Source organism: Conger conger, chromosome 10 (genome assembly GCF_963514075.1).
Source record: "Conger conger chromosome 10, fConCon1.1, whole genome shotgun sequence".
Classification (NCBI taxonomy): Eukaryota; Metazoa; Chordata; class Actinopteri; order Anguilliformes; family Congridae; genus Conger; species Conger conger.
The window spans coordinates 36857078-36875130 of NC_083769.1; the positions used below are offsets into that span (position 1 = coordinate 36857078).

The following is an 18053-nucleotide window of genomic DNA, read 5'->3' on the forward strand; positions in this document are numbered from 1 at the left end:
AGGGAACGGAGGGTGTTCTGGTTGGGGTGAAGGTTTGGAGACAAGGAACGGAGGGTGTTCTGGTTGGATAGGGGTGGAGGTTTGTAGACAGGGAACAGAGGGTGTTCTGATTGGGTAGGGATAGAGTTTTGTAGACAGGGAACGGAGGGTGTTCTGGTTGGGTAGGGATAGAGTTTTGTAGATAGGGAATGGAGGGTGTTCTGGTTGGGTAGGGGTGGAGGTTTGTAGAGAGGGAACGGAAGGTGTTCTGGTTGGGTTGGGGTGGAGGTTTGTAGACAGGGAACTGGTTGGGTAGGGGTGGAGGGTTGTAGACAGGGAACTGGTTGGGTAGGGGTGGAGGGTTGGGGTCTAAATGGGGGGGGGGGGGGGGGGGGAGTCAGAGAGGCTTGTAAATCAGAGAAGGGGAAAGGGAAGGAGTGGTCTGGCTTCTCCACTGGACCATACTGGACCATACTGGACCACACCAGGGAGGGGTGTCATCTTGCTAATAGCCTTGTGCAGGAGCAGATAAAGTACTGCAGCTGAGTGCCGGGGGTTTTACTGCAGAGCTGTCTCTATCGTTCCCCTTCTCACTTCCTCTTCCTGCTCCTGAGAAGGACACTGATTAACTACCCCTCTTCAGCACCCCGCTCCTCGTCCTCAAAGCCCTTCCCATCCAGTCTACTCTCTTTCTTTCTCTCCCTCTCCGCCCCTCTCTCTGTCCCTCTTTTCCTCTTCCCCTCTCTCTTTCTCTCTCGTTTCTTGTCTCCCTCTCTTGCCCTTTCTCCCTCTCTTTCTCCATTTACAACCTGCATAAGGGGGGTGGGGGAGAGGAGGGGGGGGCAACTCAGGCGTATGCAAATCCCCTCACACTATTTGGGGTGTTTGATTCCTGGCTGGGTGTTCCATACACAGGCTACTCATCTCACCTGGTTTCTTGGGTCTGAATTGGTTATGGGTTTTAAGGTAGAAAGAAGAACCAGTGGACCCTGTGCTTCTTCAGAACCGGGGCCATAGACCTGTGATTTAGGTATATCGATCTGTTCTAGTCTGTATTCTAGAGAGCGTCCGCAGATGTGTCAGGTCTGCTTTTGATCAACACCATGATTTTGGTTTCCTCTCTGAGCTCTGCTTGTTTTCCTTCTGTCCACAAGTTCTATCCATTAAACGCCTTTACTGGGCTCTGATGAAATGCCACATATCACAGATATCCTATAATATCTGGCTGAACAGGAGAGAGCATGGGTAGGTTCATTATGTTCATTATGTGGTGTTCCAATATCATAAAAACACTGAAGTAAAGATTATTATCTCAGTATCCAGTGCACTGGTAGCGATTTTGTTTGTTGACTCGAGCACATTGTAAAATTAGTGGCTGAATTAATGAAGAACATTTTGAGGGAAATGGTCAAATTAGTATTAAAATGGTATTTGCGAATGGTCTTCATTATGTTGTGTGTGAGGTAAAGCGGTATAGGAGTGATACCAAAGGCACTGGACACTGCGCACTGCGCACTGCAGCTGGAATTGAAATGCGACCGTTGGTAATGGCACAATCAACCTGACCAGCCCGACCAATTAGAACACAGCCATGACACTGGAGTCAGGGGTGTGATTAAAGGCCTCTGGCAGGTTTTTTCACAGATGTTTCTCTCTGCTGGGCTGCTAATAAACCCTGTCCCGGTGCAGTCTGCCCCCACCTCCCCCCCGCACACACACACACCCCACACTCCCCACCCCCACTCCACACACTTCTCCGTTCATCTCCCTCTCTCACTGCTAAAGAGTTTAGAAGCTGAGATCAATTCCTCTAAAAAACTCTTTTTGTCCTGGCGCATCAGCAGAAACAGGGTGTTCATTTTCCTTCTCCTGCCTTTCTCTCGCTCTCCTCTCTCGCTCTCATCCTTATAGTATATGTCCTTTTCTCGTTCCCCTTCTCTCACTCGTTCTCCCACCCCCTCCATTTCTCTCGTTCTCTCCCTTTCGTGTAATGTCCATCCCCTGCGCCACCCCACCCCACCCCACCCAGTCTCTCTCTCCAGTGTGTGCCCTTCAGCCTCAGACTGCCTGTACTGAACTGTTGTAAAGCGATGTCTGTACCCCTTTTAGGGGTGGAGGGCCGGCTCTCTTCTCGTCTCACCTGGGCGATGTCCTCACCTGGCCTGACTCACCTTGATGAGTGCCCCTCCAGCGGGGCCCCACTGCGGCTCTCACACAACCGAACCTTGGCCCTCCTCCAGTAGCCCCCTCCTGCTGCCCCTGTTTCCTGTAATTAATGGCCAGACGCTGCAGAGTCACAGCTTCGACCCCAGTGGCTCATGGGCCGCGCTCGCTCCACAGAGGAGCTGCCGAAAACCTCAGAACCTTCCGGCACTTCCGTCACGCTCTCCCTCCTCCAGCCTCTGCAGGAAGTGGAGACGCTGGCTGGCCTACATTTGAACATGAGCTGAGACTAAATGTAATAGTAACGGCTTATAGCAGGGGTTTTCAACCTTTTCCTGATACAGGGACCCCCCCACCCAGGCTCAAAGGCATCCAGGGACCCCCGCCGTCATTAGTTATATTTAAATGTATTAATACAAATATTATCCCTCTAATATAAATCTAATATAAATCCAAATCTATATAAACTTATTGCATACCAAATCTGGCCAGGGATGCCCTGTAGTACTGTACCTCCAAGGACACCCAAGGCTCCACTGACCCCCTGTTGAAAACCCAGGGTTTATCAGACCTCTAGGGGTTTCAGGGGCTTGCTGCGTGTAATTACATGGAGGGATGGAACTAAGTTGTGGTTATTTCATTTTAGCACAAAAAGGATTTTTATTTATTTTTATATACATACACAGAAATACGTACATACTGTACATCTAAATGCATAAAAAAACACAGTAACACTGAGTAACTTTAAGCTCACTGTGTGACCTCCCTCCCACACCTGTTGGGGATCTTCTCTTTGTTTAAAACTTTCAGTGGAGTTGTGTAATGTACACTGGTCTCCTACACATCATTCTGGCTCCTTCCACGCTCAGCTCAGCAGGGCCCACACTGTAGCCTCTGCTCCCTGCTTCCACCTCCCAGGCACGGGAATTCATCAGCCGCCTTGCGCTGCCACCCAAAGAACCGCTTGTGCCACGCGCTTCTGTTATATAAATTTAGCGCAGCCATTCTCACTGTCTGAATTTTCATTATGCAAACCTTTTCCAGGGAGCGTAGCTCAACCAGACTTCGGCTCTGCCACCAGGAAAATACTGCACAGAAAATATACAAATGGAAATGAATGGTTAGTAAAAAAAAAAAGAAAAGAAAAGAAAAATAAACATGATTCATCCCCCCTTTCCTGTTAAGAAACCTCTTCTTCCCCCCAGCCAGGAGGATTTTAAGTGCAAATCTGCCGTGAAGGGCAATAAGGATTAAGCCATTGCCGGCAATGAGGAACGGTGACTGTTACAGCACAATTCATCTGTGCGCTAGCATACTGTTATGGCATATACAAACACTCACTGGCTCCCGGGGAGCCGTTGAGCCGCGGCGCAGGCTAACGCTGCCGCGATTCTGCAGGATTGATGGCCGCCGGCCTTAATTGCGATGGCCCCGGCTAAGGCAACTCCCCGCTAAATCAGCAGTCAAACGGATACGAGGGACAGCTATTCAAGTGAAGGATGGTAATATAAAATTTAAAGTGAATAACTCCACAAACGGGCCTATTTGCGCATTTCGGATGATTGCGAGGATGGTTGTGTAATTAAGTAACTGGTGGCGGCCATTTTAATTTCCCTCTGTATGCCGGCACCTCAAGAAAAATAAATAAATAAATTGCACTGTTCCGGTTACGAAAGGTGTGCATCTTGGGAAATGCGGTTTCCTGGCCAGAGTATCTCAGAGGTATCCTTTAGCATTTAACATTGCCGACATCTCGATTAAGATGCCCGAGTCAAGTCGAGTGAAAAACGTTTGAACTTGGTCATTTCTCTTCCATTGTCCTCGGCTGAAAGGTAAAGCCTTTGGGCTTGTTAGCAAGATAGCCAGTTAGTTTGAAGTGAAATTGAAAGCCATACCTCTAACAAATCGAAACTGACTGACTTTGTAGTTGTGAACACGCGCCCTGAGATGGCCAGAGGAGAACGGCACCCTCATCCCTCCTGAATCCGGTTCCTCCCAAGGTTGTCCGTACCTGTCTTCCAGGTTTTCCTTGTCACTGTTGCCTCTTCCTAGCTCTGTGGGGGTTTAGGCCAGGTCAGACCGTGAAGCTTATTGTGACAGATCCTTTGTAAAATGCCCTATAAAAATGCAATTTGATTGATTGATTGTAATAGATTCAAACTGAATGGTGTTGTTCCAGACATTGTGTGAAGCTTTTAGTAACATTTTCATATGGAAACTTTGATTAATTGTTCTGTCTTTCCAGGTGAAAAATGGTCACCTTGGAAAGTAAGATTGGGGAACGCATTCAAAAAATAGCTTGGTTGGGAAAAAATGATTTGCTTTCCTCAGGAGAAAAAAGGGAACAGAAGCCCAAAATAAATAACCAAAATAACAAAACGAATAGCAGACTGCCCAACTCATCTGCATTACAAGCGACGCCACCTGTTGCCCACTTGTGCTAAAAGCATCCGCCAGGTGATCACTAAGCTTGTGAAAGATATACTGAAGTCTCAGCCTTGGCTCAACCATTGCTCACAGAATTAAAACTACATCAGGAGAACTAGCCAGGAACGTTTCTCTGGCTGGTTCACCTTCATCGATCATCTGGCCCAACTTAAGGACTCCAGCTTTGACAGTCCAGCCCCCCAGCTCCTCCACCCTCTTCCCTACCCTCATTTAACACTGAAAGAACCCCCAGGGTATTCAGCACTCTGTCTTAAAATGCAGGACAGTCCCTACTCCCGGTGGTCCCGTTGATCCGTTTTGTCCTAGACCCCTCTTACCTCACTATTTGCAGGATAGCCCGTGTGATCTTCCTTTTCGGGACAGTGCTGGAGAAGATTCCTTCACACTGATCAGTAATGTTCCTGCTCTGTGATCCCTGGTACTTCTCTACCATCACATCACCTCTGTGTGCGTTCGGCTTCAGTGCCACTGACCTCTCACCCCTGGGGCTCATACCCCAGTCAATGTCCTAGAACTCAATGCTTTCGATTACCAGTAGTGATTGTTACATCAGCAGTAGAATGTGCAGTGAAGAACATTCTAATCACATACTTGTGACCTCAGACCTTAAAGGGTTAAAGAGCACAGCGCACATTGCTGCCTTAACCCTTACAGTCCTGGGCTGGTCACCTAGAGGTAGCACTTTTGAGTCCCAGGTAGGACACTCTCCCACTCTACCCTTGAGCGAAGGTTTTAGTATGTGTTCGGCTTCATAAATGGAACACTGTGTAAGAAATGCTAAAGTTGTGCGTGTGCCAGCCCGCTGCTGCGCTAGGCCACTGCAGTGCTGAGTTTCCCCTGTGACAGAGGAGTGTCCGGAGACTGTAGATCACTCCGACAGCTCCGAGGGCTTCTGGCACCGCTCCTCCGTCGCTCGGGCAGCTCCCTCACCAGTGTGAATCGGAGCGAAACGAAATGGCTTCTTTTCCTTGCATCTCTGCCGGATCAGTCACCACAACCGCCGCGGCCGGCCTAACGCAGCGAGAGCCACTCGTCTCGCTGCTCTGCCCCTCCAGGCCGCGATAAGATGCACGGGACGCAGCTGCGATGTTTAAGCGTGGGTTATTTAAGTGACGTGTGAATGGATTCCCCCCCGGTGCCACTGCACCTGCAAGTTCACCCCAACAGCCTTTTCTGGCTCTTCAGACCGCGTCCCATGCAGAGATGCTTTACTGTCCCACCAGAGACAGGGGGGGGGTGGAGAGAGGGGGCCAGAGAGGGAGGTGGTGGGTTTGGGCTGCAGGGAGAAGCAGACTTCAGAGCCAGAGTGGCCAATCCCAAATGACCTTGTGAATGGAATAACTGTAAACACAATTTCACTAATGTATTCAGGGTCTAGGTCTAAAAAGATGAATTATGTATCCTGGTTTCAACCCCTTCCCTCTTCATTCTTAAATTATGAAAAATGCCTTGTTTTTTTCATTTTTTTCTTTCCTCCCATAGACCAAAGGACGTTCAAAATTTGATTAGGGACATTTCTGATGCTGTATCATTCAGGAGTGGAATTCATAATCTCCCCTGTCTTTCTGCAGTTCCCAGTCTGGCAAACAGGCCCACGGTTACAATGAGCTCGTTGTGTTTCAGTTTTTAGTTTGCATTAATTCATGAGCTTCACGCCTCTGAGCTCTGTGTTTGTTTATTTTTTATTCTTTACTCTCCTGCCTGTTTTTTTTTTTTGCGAGAGTTTCGGTCCTGCAATGCGATCGGTTTCCTCTGGGAGTTGGAGGAGAAGTAGGCGTCACACAAACCTGATGAGCTGTGTGTTCTCTGTTCGGCTTTCACTCCGTCGTGCTAACAAGGAGAGATGAGAAATCCTGTTTTACGCACACGGGTTAATGCATGTCCCCATGCTATCGGCCAAAAATATTCTTTTCAGAGGCAAAAAAACCTCTATGCTTTAAGGGAGAAAATTCTAGTTGTTATTTTTTCCCCAGTAAGTGTCTATATACCATGGTTGTCCAAACATACTGTATGTAAAAATGGCCAGTTTAGTTTTAAGTTTTAGTTTTAGACAAGCATTACAACACATGATTCTAGGTCTCGATTGAAAACTATGATTAGTTAAATATTATAATTAGATGTGGGTTAAAGTGCTGGGTAAAACAAAAACCTGCACCCCCACCTTTTTGTTTCCGATAAGATTGGACATCCCTGCTTTAAAAAAAAAATCATTAAAAAAACAAAATGTCGAAAAAATGAATGTACAACAGCTTCAGTCACATCCAAATAAACCAGCAAAATGTGAACAAACTATTTTCCACACCTGAAGCTAGGCTATTCATATGCTAAACTGCCTTCTCTTGCAGAGGAGCGTAAGTTGTGCTGCGAAAAAAAACGGAGCGGTTTTGACATTTCCTGTTTTGTCTTGAGTTGGAGCTCATGGGTGAGTACAGATTTACAGTGCAGATCTGGAACAGGCGACTCTGCAGTTTGCTCCTTCTGGTTTTAGCAGCCAGGGGATTCATTTCCATTATTAGACCTTCCACTGAGCTGGACTTCTCTTTGATTAAAAAGGTTAGCCGATATTTACCAACAGTTACATTCCCGAGCGTGTCCACACCGCAGTCTTCTGTCCGCCGTGCTTTTTCATGAGGAAATGTGAGGTTTGGTTGAGGTTAGGTACTGTCTGCGTAATGTAGACCTACATTCCCTCTGCTGGATGTCTCTACTCAGGCTGTATGTGTGGCCACACTGTGCTTAGGGAAATTATTGTTCGGTTGTAGGGTTGAGGTGGAATGCTGCTGCGCTCTTGGGAGCAGCCTATAGCCTAGAGGCTTGGGTGCCTGACTGGCACTTGGAAGGTTGGCGTTTCAAGCCCCAGTGCTGCCGCAATAAGATCAGTACAGCTGTCGGGCCCTTGAGCAAGGCTCTTAACCCCACGTTGCTCCTGCTTCATCTAATCACTGTGTGTTGCTTTAGATATAAGTGTCAGGTAAATAACGGTAATGTAATGTAAAGATTGAGCGTCTTAACCCAGATTGCTTCTGTAAATATGCAATATTGTAATCTGTGTATGTAGCACTGGACAAGAGCACCTGCTATAGGCTGAAATGTAACATAAAGAATAAGAATAAAAAACTGTTGATAGAAGCGCAAAAAAACAGCAATTAGAGAAACATGAGCGTCCTGTAGTGTTACCATTTTGAATTCACGCTCTGTCAGGCACTTTTGAGTACAGAGTGGTTCTGCTGCACCCTCATTTTTACTCATTTGAGCTGCAAACTCATTCATATGCACTTGCGCGCATAATTAGTTGTTCAGCATAAATAATTACAGCATTAGAAATATCATATCGCTCATGCACTTGAGTTGCAGAAATTCATGCAGCATATGGCTACAAATTGTGTTTGTGAATCCTTCCCAAAGTCTTGTCAGTAGAATATCGGGAAACGCTAACAGAATCAAACACCCATTCCCTTGGCCCATAACTCTTCCTGAGCAGCTGTTAAAAAATAAATGAAGGAGTAAATTAAGGTGTGGATTTGTTTTAGTAATTGTATCCCAACTGTGGACCTATTGACAGATTGCTCCTCAGGTGGTTTGACCTGGAGTTATTTACTGGAGTGCTGAGATACTTGGGTCTAATTAACACCACCCCACCACACCACCGGCAGGCAAGCTTTGAGACTGTTAATCCCGGTGAATCATTACATCTCTACTGCTTCAGAAATGCTCTCCACTCCTATACATTCTCCTGGTTTAGCTCAATTCAAAATGACTGTAATTTTTTTCTTTATTATTATTATAAGTCAATAGCCAAATTCCTTTAGCAGTTAAACAAAATAGTTTGCAACACCAGTCCATTTTTTGAAAGATAATTATTGTCGTTAATAAGGTTTATATTTGAACTGGATTCTAGATGGTTCTTTTCTCAGAACACTTCTGGAAGCTACGTATGAGGTCCTGCAGTGGTTGAGTGATGTTCTTACTCTTTGGTATGTCTTGTATACCAAAGGGCAGCACTATCCCTTTGTAGGGTTTTCAAAGTTTAATGGTGCTGTGACCATTTCTCTCTGGGTTGAGACTGGGGTCAGCGATGTACGGTGTATTAACTCTGTGCATCAGGGAGGTCATCGAGTCTACTGCCAATGAAGCTGGGTCTGGGTCCGCTCTAAATGACCTCACCGTGTCTCGTCCGTCAATAACTAATATAAATAATTAAATATGTACTCTGTCTTTTCAGTTGTGATTATTACAAATGACTGATTCATAGATATTTTGCTAATTTTATTGGCTGAAAGAATCTTGGTGCCAAGCGATGTGAACAGTTAAGTACTGACACGCTAAAGCAGCACTTCGCCTGCTACAGCTCGGGGTAAACAGACTGAGGCTGAGCCAGAGAAGCACAGATCCGATGATTGCATTGTTTGTCTCTGAGGGAAGAATGGCTGACATTAATATGACATATATTTCAATTCCATTCACACTTAGAGCCACGCGCTTTCCCCCCCGGCAGACTGCTAATTTCTGTTGTGACAGAAACGGCGTTTATGCAGACGGAAAATGTGAAGACGCAGCACGTTTCTGCTTGACTGAGCTCCGTCATTAGTAGCGTCAGGGGATGAGTCTGCCTATATGCTGCAGCCAGGGGGCTCTTTCAGGTGGCATACTAACCTGCACTGTGCACTATGCATAAGCTGCACCACTGTCACTTAACAGGGAGGTCTATGTGGGCCGGGCAATTAATAAAGCGCATACTTCATTTTTAGGCCGGTATAACTGTAATGTCTCTGATCTAATTCTATAATCAGATCCCTAGGCTCCCTAATGTATGTTCTTCTCTTACTGGATTGGTCCCAGCTAAGAAATTTTGTGACGCTCTTTTGATTCTACGCTTACCATAGATACCACACCAACACACATAGTGATACTCAGTCCTCTGAGTTTTGATGTAAACATTTTAATTTCTTATTGCACAAGCTACAACAAAAGTATGTTTGTGTTAAACCCATTTCAATCTTGTTTGAATTTTCAGCCCATAGTTGCTCATAGGCTGTGGGCTGCCTAATATTTTTTTCTCTCTGATTATAGCAATAAGGTAATTAAGGTAATAAGGAGTGAATAATGAAGTAAGAGCTAGACCGTCAGGAGAAACATTGTAGTAGTGCATAGCTGCAGATAAGACTAATTTATATTACCTTCAATTAGGCTGAAGAGGCCATCACTTTATTTTTCACCCTACTGTGGTTGAAGAGCCATTGGCCTCAATTGTTCAATTACCATCTTTCCTTGACAAGCAAATGCCAGCGTTACACTTAACAAACTCAGTTGGGCAAATTTGTTTTTGTGATATGTTGAAGGTTGTATACCCAGCCTTATTTCTCATCTTGAACGTAATACCAAAACAAAGAGGACAAAATCAAAAACTAAAACAAGAAAGACCATAATAAAAGTAATTGTAACAATAATTACCCACAATATCGCTAGCATCATCATAGCTGTCTTTATTGCTATCATAACCGCCAACAACATCTGTTCCTCCCCCTCCCACCATCTCCGTTGTGCTAGTTTATTGTATGGATAAATCTTTCGCAAACGATAAATCATTTGGGCCTACTCACGTTGCAGTCTCTTCATCTCCAGAAGAGGCATATAATAATAATATATCTTTGAGTTCTCTTCATAAATAGCGAGTCATAAAGCCATATGGCACTCTTTATGTTTTCGTACACTCTGCTTTTAAATAAAATAATTGATATGCCATGGAAAAATATTATTTAGTTGTGTTCATCCATATGTCAAAAGAATCCTAAGATATTATATAGTTATGTTGGTCCATATGCTAAGATATGCGTAAAATATGATGTTGTTTTGTTGATACATATGATAAAATAATCCTAAAATATGATGTCCTTGTGTTGATCGGTATGCTAAAATAATCCTAAAATCGTTGCATGGGTATCTTACCCCTGCCTGCTTGCTCACACATGTCACAAAAAAACACGTGTGCCACACAAATACCCGAGCGCACACACGTAAACGTATACACACACACGCATGCACAAATGCACACACTCGCATGTATACTCACACATATCCGCACTCACATATATTATTATTAGCCTTGATTTATACACTCACACATGCATGTATTTGTATATGTGCAATGCACACAAACTGTATATACACACACGCACTTACACACACACACAAACACAACTGTATGCGCTCGCAAACCAAGCTTTAGCTATAAACAAGTCCAAGGTGCTGAATCTTGAATCAGCAAACAGCAAACCTTCATTTTATTTTGAATTTGAGACTGAAGTCTGAAAAAACACCTGATGCAAGCGTGCGACCGCACAAGATCAGAGAGAAGCAATGGATACAAATGAGACAGCACTTAAAGAGATTAAAAGCCTGAGGGCTGCTTTTGTGTGTTTCCACAAATTAAATGGTTTGAAGAACAAAACACATTGGTCTTCCATATGTCTCCAGTGCCGAGGGTATGGGGCCGGCCTCGGGGGAAGAGTTAGGTTTGATTCATAAATATCCTGCTCTTTCTCCTCTGCCTGGAGGTTAAGTGGCTTCGTCTCCAACAACTGCAAGGCGTCCTAATCGAAGGTAGTACTTCGAGCTGGTCGGACAAGTTAAACGTCCTTCTGTGGTTCAAGAGCTCTCCACTACTCTGTCCTCCAACACAAAAAAAGAAGCAATTCATCGGCTGTGCTCTGCCAGGAAAGCAGATAAAAGGTAATTAAATGGCCGCTTTTTTTTTTAAAAGAGAGAGAAAAAGTCAGCGGTTTGTGCTGAGAAAGAGTCCATAATGAGAGCACAGTGGGGATAAAACAAAGCAATCCCACCAAAAAGAAGAAAAAAAAAAAAGTGTTTTGATGGATCCTCGCTCGCGTCATTAACTCCCAGTGAAAGTGTGCAGCTGCCCACCGCGGTCGCACCCCGGACCCCCGCACACCCAGGAGCGATTCCCACTCCTCATTAGCCAATCGCTTATCTCCCGGCTCAGGCAAGGGATGCTGGGAACGCTCTTCATTCCCCCCAAATTGTGCAGAATTCCGCGGGGAGCTTTTTTTCCCTTTCCCATTCTGCGGTAACACGGTGCATTATTTAGGTGGGTGGTGAAACGGACCAGAACACCGTCTCCATTCATTATCCAGACGTTGCAGGCGCAAACACACACAGCCCTCCCGTGTCCCTGTGCGCTGCTCTAATGGCTACAGTGCCACCCTGCAGTCCAAGGTACCACCGCGCTGAATGTATGCATTTATCTCTCTCTGCTGGGAAGCGGAGGATCCGGTGGAACTGTGATATCAATAGCGTATGAACTGCTGAAAATACAATGGCTTGATGTCAATAGCCCGGCTATTTTTCAAAAGGGAAGCGTATTGTTGCATCGTTTAATAGACAATCGGTCTGTCTCACCTTTTTGTAAAGTGACAGAGAAAGTGGCTGAATGTGACAGAAGAGGGCATTTCATCAAGATGAATACATCTCTGTCAAGTTCCTGGTGTTTCCTTGAGTCCCGCTTTTCTCCAGTTCAATACTGTATTTTTGTGTTAATACTGTATGTCCGTGTGCAGGTCTGTGCATGTAATCGTGTACTGTACTGTAGGTTTGTAAAATATGTATATGTGCATAATTGTGTGTTCTTGAACAGCACACATAAACAGTATTACGCGCACTCAGGTACAGTACGTACACAGTAAGGTTGAGCCGCAATCTTTGGTTATAGTATCATTAAATTAAATGTCCTGACTACTATAGTAGTCTACAAAACGTTTCTCGGTATAGTCCCATAGAACATGGGTTTATGAATTACTGCTGTTCAGGAAGTGGTCATTCTCTAAAAGGTCATGTGATTACATGGGCCAATTAAACAGGGAATAGTGGTGCATGGTAAGAGGTAAATGTTAATGAGCAGTAACAGTGTAATAGGATGAGCAGTAACAGTGGCCAGGTGGATGAGTTTGAAATCATTTTTATTCTGAGAATTTGGGTTAAAAATATCACATATCTTTCAGACAGTGTGAAGGATCCAGGAGACCTTTTAATATCATATTTTCAACCAGTATCATCACACAATGAAAATTTCAATGAATGATGGCACCTTTCTGATTGCATTGCAAAATTTAAAAAACAAGCAGATATGAAAGAGTGTTGATTGTCATTTGGTCTGAAGCAGTGGGACCACGGCGAGCAGCCCCTCCCCTCCTGAGGTTTTTTGTCCGTTTAGTTGTTTTTTTTTAATAAACTTTAAAGGACATGCGGATCTTGAGAACAGTTCCCTGGGGGCGTGTTTGGATGGCGTTCTCCTGGACTCTCTGCAGAATAGTGGTGAGAAAAGATGAGATATCGCCAGACTGGCACAGACGGGGCCAGAGACAGCCCAGAGGCTCATGGGAATGCACATGACATTGATGCAGAAAGGCTGGCACTAATGAAGATGAATGAGGAGAACACAGGCGAGTTTTTGTCTCGAGCAGTAAGGCTTTTTAAAGCTGAAGGTTACATTGAACTCCCTGTGCCCATTGTCTTTTATGGACCCCTTTTATACCACATATCTCAAACAGTGTTAGGCATGGGCCCAGTAAGTACAGGTGCCTGAAACAACTGCGGGCCAAGCTCTTTAACTTTGGAAATGCTCATCCAAACCACGGCTGTTTTCACGGATCGTTCCAGAAATGTGCCAGACATTCGCAGCGGGCTACCAGCTGTCATCGGTGAGACGAAGGCTTGTCTTTTCCTCCCATGGTGCAGTGCGCCATGTAAAATAGTCAACAGCTCGGAGACGAGACCTAAGGAGTTCACGTGCTTCAGATCAACATCAAGTCATCTTATTGTCATGTGCAATAGTTATGCAGAGTGTAGCCAATGCAATTAAATTCTGACCTGTGGTTGCTCTCAGTAATAATTGAAGGCACAAAAGAAAAAAAAGAAAAAAATAGGATTAAAAATAAATAAAGTAAATGTATCCTAAGGCATCACGTCTGTTAAGTACAAGTGCATTTCTATAGAAACTGTTCATGAATGTAGGGGTTCTTGCAAAGTTCCTGTTGGCGCGGCAATGCCTTGTAATGCATCATTGTCAATTTCCGAGTGGGGGGTGGGGGTGGGGCAATATAACCTACAGCAAGAGAATTGCTTCCCACACCTGCTACCCATGTGCATCTGTAATATTGCGTGCAAAATCACCGTGGGTAGAGAGGAGAAGCAACCGTGTGAGATTCCAGTGGCCGACAGACATAGTAACTTCCTTATTATTAATACAAAAAATCCAGGTCCTCCCCAGTATTTTGCTCCAATCATATTTTAGTTTTACCATCTTCAGCCAGTAGAACTAATTAGTGAAACCAGCTGGCTGAGTTCACGGGTGAAAGAAACGTATAGCAGGACTTTTACTTTCTAACACCTGGACTAACTCACTCTGTGCTAACCCCAGCTACCATACATACCACAGTGCACCCTGCTCCTGCTGAATGGCTGATGCTACCCTAAGCAGGTGTGGGCTTGGTTAGTAGCACTTAGATGAGAGACCTCCTGAACTGCAATGCACTGAGGAGAACACTGTGTTTTGAGAATTCTGGCTCACTGTTGCCATTAAAGATTCCATGGTACTTAAAGCAAGGGGTTCCCTGGCTACCAAGCTGGCTTTCCCAACCTGGCCACCTAACCACCCTAGTTAATTTGACTAAATTATTTCCTCCCTTCCCACCTAATCTAATGTATGATGAGCACTCTGGCACAAAATGGCTGCCATGTATCGCCCAGGTAGGTGTTGCGCACTGGTGATGTTCGAGGTGAGTTTCCCCCCTTCACTTTGAAGTGTGTTGAGCTCATGGGATGAAAAGGACTATATAAATTAAATCCATGGTTTCCCCCCAAGGGTTTCCTGTCCAAGCTCTTCCCAAGCTTTGCTTGTGCAGCAACAAAGCACAGCACGGAAGCTTCTGGACCCATCGACCTTTCAGCCTGTTCTTCAGGGAGCTAACCTGCCAGCAGCACTCAGGTATTTTAGTTTCAGCTCTGCCCCTCTGCAAGCTGCCTGCTGTAGACTCAGGATACTGCCCCTCTCCTCTCTCTGGCAGGTCATTTACCAGCAATCAGCAGATAGCCTACCCTCCATAAAGACGCTGGGAGGCCTGGCTAATTGTGCTGGGCCTTTTGGTTGCTTTGGATGTCTATTCTATCCTAGCAGTTACAGTAGATTGGTTCATTTGTTTCACAGTTGGTATATCACAACTGTCGGTCTCTAAAATGAGTATTCACATAATATTGTGCATATGCACTTAGTGATCACTTTATTAGGTAGACCTGTACACCAGCTTGTTAATGCAAATATTTAATCAGCCAATCATGTGGCAGCAACTAAATGCATAAAAGCATGGAGACATGGTCAAGAGGTTCAGTTGTTTCTTCGACCAAATGTCAGAATGGGGAAGAAATGTGATCTAAATAACTTTGACTGTGGAATGATTTTTGGTGCCAGACAGTGTGGTTTGAGTATTTCAGAAACTGCTGATTTCCTGGGATTGTCACACACACTAGTCTCTAGAGTTTGCAGAGAATGGTGTGAAAAACAAAAAAACATCCAGTGAGCAGCAGTTCTGCAGGCAAAAACACATTGTCAGGAAGGTGACAGGAAGGTGACAGTAACGCAAATAACCATGCATTACAACAGTGGTATGCAGAAGAGCATCTCTGAATACGCAATGTGTCAAACCTGAAAGTGGATAGGCTGCAGAAGTAGAAGTCGAATAAATACCTAATAAATTGCTCACTGAGGTAAGAAGCCTTTTCATTTCAAAGATGACTTCCATATATAATATACCCAAGCCCCCAATGGGCGTTTAAAGAATAATCAGTGTCACTTTTCCGGAACTACTTCCGATTTCTTAAAAGCGATTCCTAGTTGGACACAGCAGCTCATCTGCTGTTCTGCTACGACAAATAAATTACATTTCAGGTAAACTGGGAAAAAACCTGTGCACGAGTCTGCAAGAGCAGCACTCATTTTCCCAACTTACATCAAGTAATTGCGTGAGCGGATCAAACTCCTCCTACTACTACTACTACCACTGTCATTCACTGTTGTTAGCTGAAGTAACAATGAACTAACTTAAAAACTATTACATTTGTGACTATACTGTAATGTATTTAGCCAGCTTAAATGGCTTGCTAGCTCAACATCAACATTTTATCAGGTACGAAGAGAAACTAACATTGGAAAGTTTGCTATGCTTACCTATTTGAGTGAGCAGTAAACAAAACAGACTAGCTGGCTAGCTAGCATGTAGCCATTGTTTATTGGGAATAGCAAGTAGGATGAGTATTAGTATAGTAAGTAAGGTGAGTATTGGTATTGTAAGTAGGGTGAGTAGTGGTATAGTAAGTTGATGTTTTTAATGATCAAAGTTTCTCTGCATGTTATGCATTCCGCTCCCTACTGGGAAGTAGGATGACAGTTATTTTATTATTTTTACTTTTGAATTCCCTTTCCCGTCCACAGGCAGGGAATTAGCCTCTTTTTGCTCATTATGTATTCACATGTCCAATGGCTTTCCTGCTGCCGTATGGTGTCAGGAGAGAATAGCCCTGCGATTAAGCCAATGCCATTTCTGAGCGTTGAGCTTTCCCTCCTGTGCTGCTGATTTAGCTGGGCGCTGGACAGTGACTGTTCACTGGCGCAGAGATAAGACCACTCAAAAATCACCTCTAAAATCTGGATTAGAAGGCTTTTGCCTTCAGCTGGTTTGTGCAATCATTCAGTCATAACAGAATAATGATCTGAAAATGAAAAAGGGGTGAGGTAGTCAAAAGTCTTCCATCAAATTTTTATATGCATTATGGTATTTATGCACAACTAATTCTGCCTGGGTAAAGAAATCTTTAAAAAAGTGTATACCTCACACACACACTCATGCATGCACACACATCCTTCATACACACAAACACAGGCATACACAAGCACACACACACGTTGGTGTGTGTGTGTGTGTGTGTGTGTGTGTGTGTATGTATTCCATAGGGCTGGTGTGAGAGTGCATAATTACCTCAACTTTACACTGACCTTCTGCACGAGAGAGGATGGTCTCCATGGTAACACTGCAGCTATTACTGCAGTGGTTTCTACCACAAGGCACTGATCAACAGGAGAAAAAAATCACAGCCAAATAATCTCAGCACATGACAAGACATGTGCAAACAACAGCAGCCTGTCCCAACCAAGCAGCACTGCCAGCCAGACAGTACAGAAACAGCCTGGCCACCAGACCAGACACATCCAAACAGGATATTACTGCGGCGTTTACAATCCCAGGCACCCCACCTCCCCCGGAACATCCAGGAGTCTCCCACATTTTGTCACCTGCTCCCTGATATCTGTGAGTGGGCAGAACAGCAATCTGCACCACAGGCAGAAGTGAAGTCTAGAAATTAGCATTATCCTGACGCGAACCGATGAACAGTCACTAATTAAGGACAGGTGCAGGTGAACACCCCCCATTCTGGTGGTTTGGTGAGAGTTAGACAGAGTGTGTTCTGGCAGTTTGGTGAGAGTTAAATCACGTTCTGGCGGTTTGGTGAGAGTTAGATCACGTTCTGGCGGTTTGGTGAGAGTTAGATCACATTCTGGCGGTTTGGTGAGAGTTAGATCACATTCTGGCGGTTTGGTGAGAGTTAGATCATGTTCTGGTGGTTTGGTGAGAGTTAGATCACGTTCTGGTGGTTTGGTGAGAGTTAGATCACATTCTGGCGGTTTGGTGAGAGTTAGATCACATTCTGGCGGTTTGGTGAGAGTTAGATCACGTTCTGGTGGTTTGGTGAGAGTTAGATCACATTCTGGCGGTTTGGTGAGAGTTAGATCACGTTCTGGTGGTTTGGTGAGAGTTAGATCACATTCTGGCGGTTTGGTGAGAGTTAGATCACATTCTGGTGGTTTGGTGAGAAGTTGCCGTGTCACGTTCTGGGAGTTTCTTGAGAGTTTGACGGATCACATTCTGGCACCTTGGTGACAGTTCGACAGATCGTGTCTTGGCGGTATGGAGACACTAGGCCATTAGCCTCAGGTGTGGTCTCACCCTGAATGGAAGCAGTGCAGCAGGATAAGTGATCTGTGTTAAAGAGGAGCTTTAATTAGTCTGCTTGAGCCTCAATACATGGATCCCTTCACTTAGGTATCTGTAAAAAAACTAAAAGAGTTTAAACAATGCATTGTGAAGCCTATTTTTCAAAACTGTATCCCCCTCCTCCTGCTCTCAGAACTCCAGTAGCCTGGATAGAAGCCAGAAAACAGGGAGAAAATAAAATCAAAAAGCAAAGTAACTAAACTCTTTCTGTGGATAGAAGTCTGGATAAGTTGGGTTGCCATGGAAACGCCTTTTCAGCCTTCATCCAAACACCTCCCACCCCCCCCACCCCCTACAGCAGCCCTGGTAGCCTTGACCCCCCCCGACGCGCACACTGCCTTGTTT

At 44.8% G+C, this 18053-nt stretch overlaps 1 protein-coding gene across 3 annotated transcripts in view; it reads left to right on the forward strand.

Moving 5' to 3' along the window:
- Positions 1-18053, forward strand: part of LOC133138168 (leucine-rich repeat neuronal protein 2-like) — a 76750-nt gene that overhangs the window by 46309 nt on the left and 12388 nt on the right. The window contains exon 1 of one of the 3 annotated variants that reach the window (XM_061256693.1): positions 14488-14590. The exons of the other annotated variants lie outside the window; for them this stretch is intronic. The gene's annotated coding sequence lies outside the window, so the exon portion shown is untranslated. Of the gene's footprint in view, positions 1-14487; positions 14591-18053 lie in introns of those variants that run through there. 3 annotated transcript variants of the gene reach the window in all.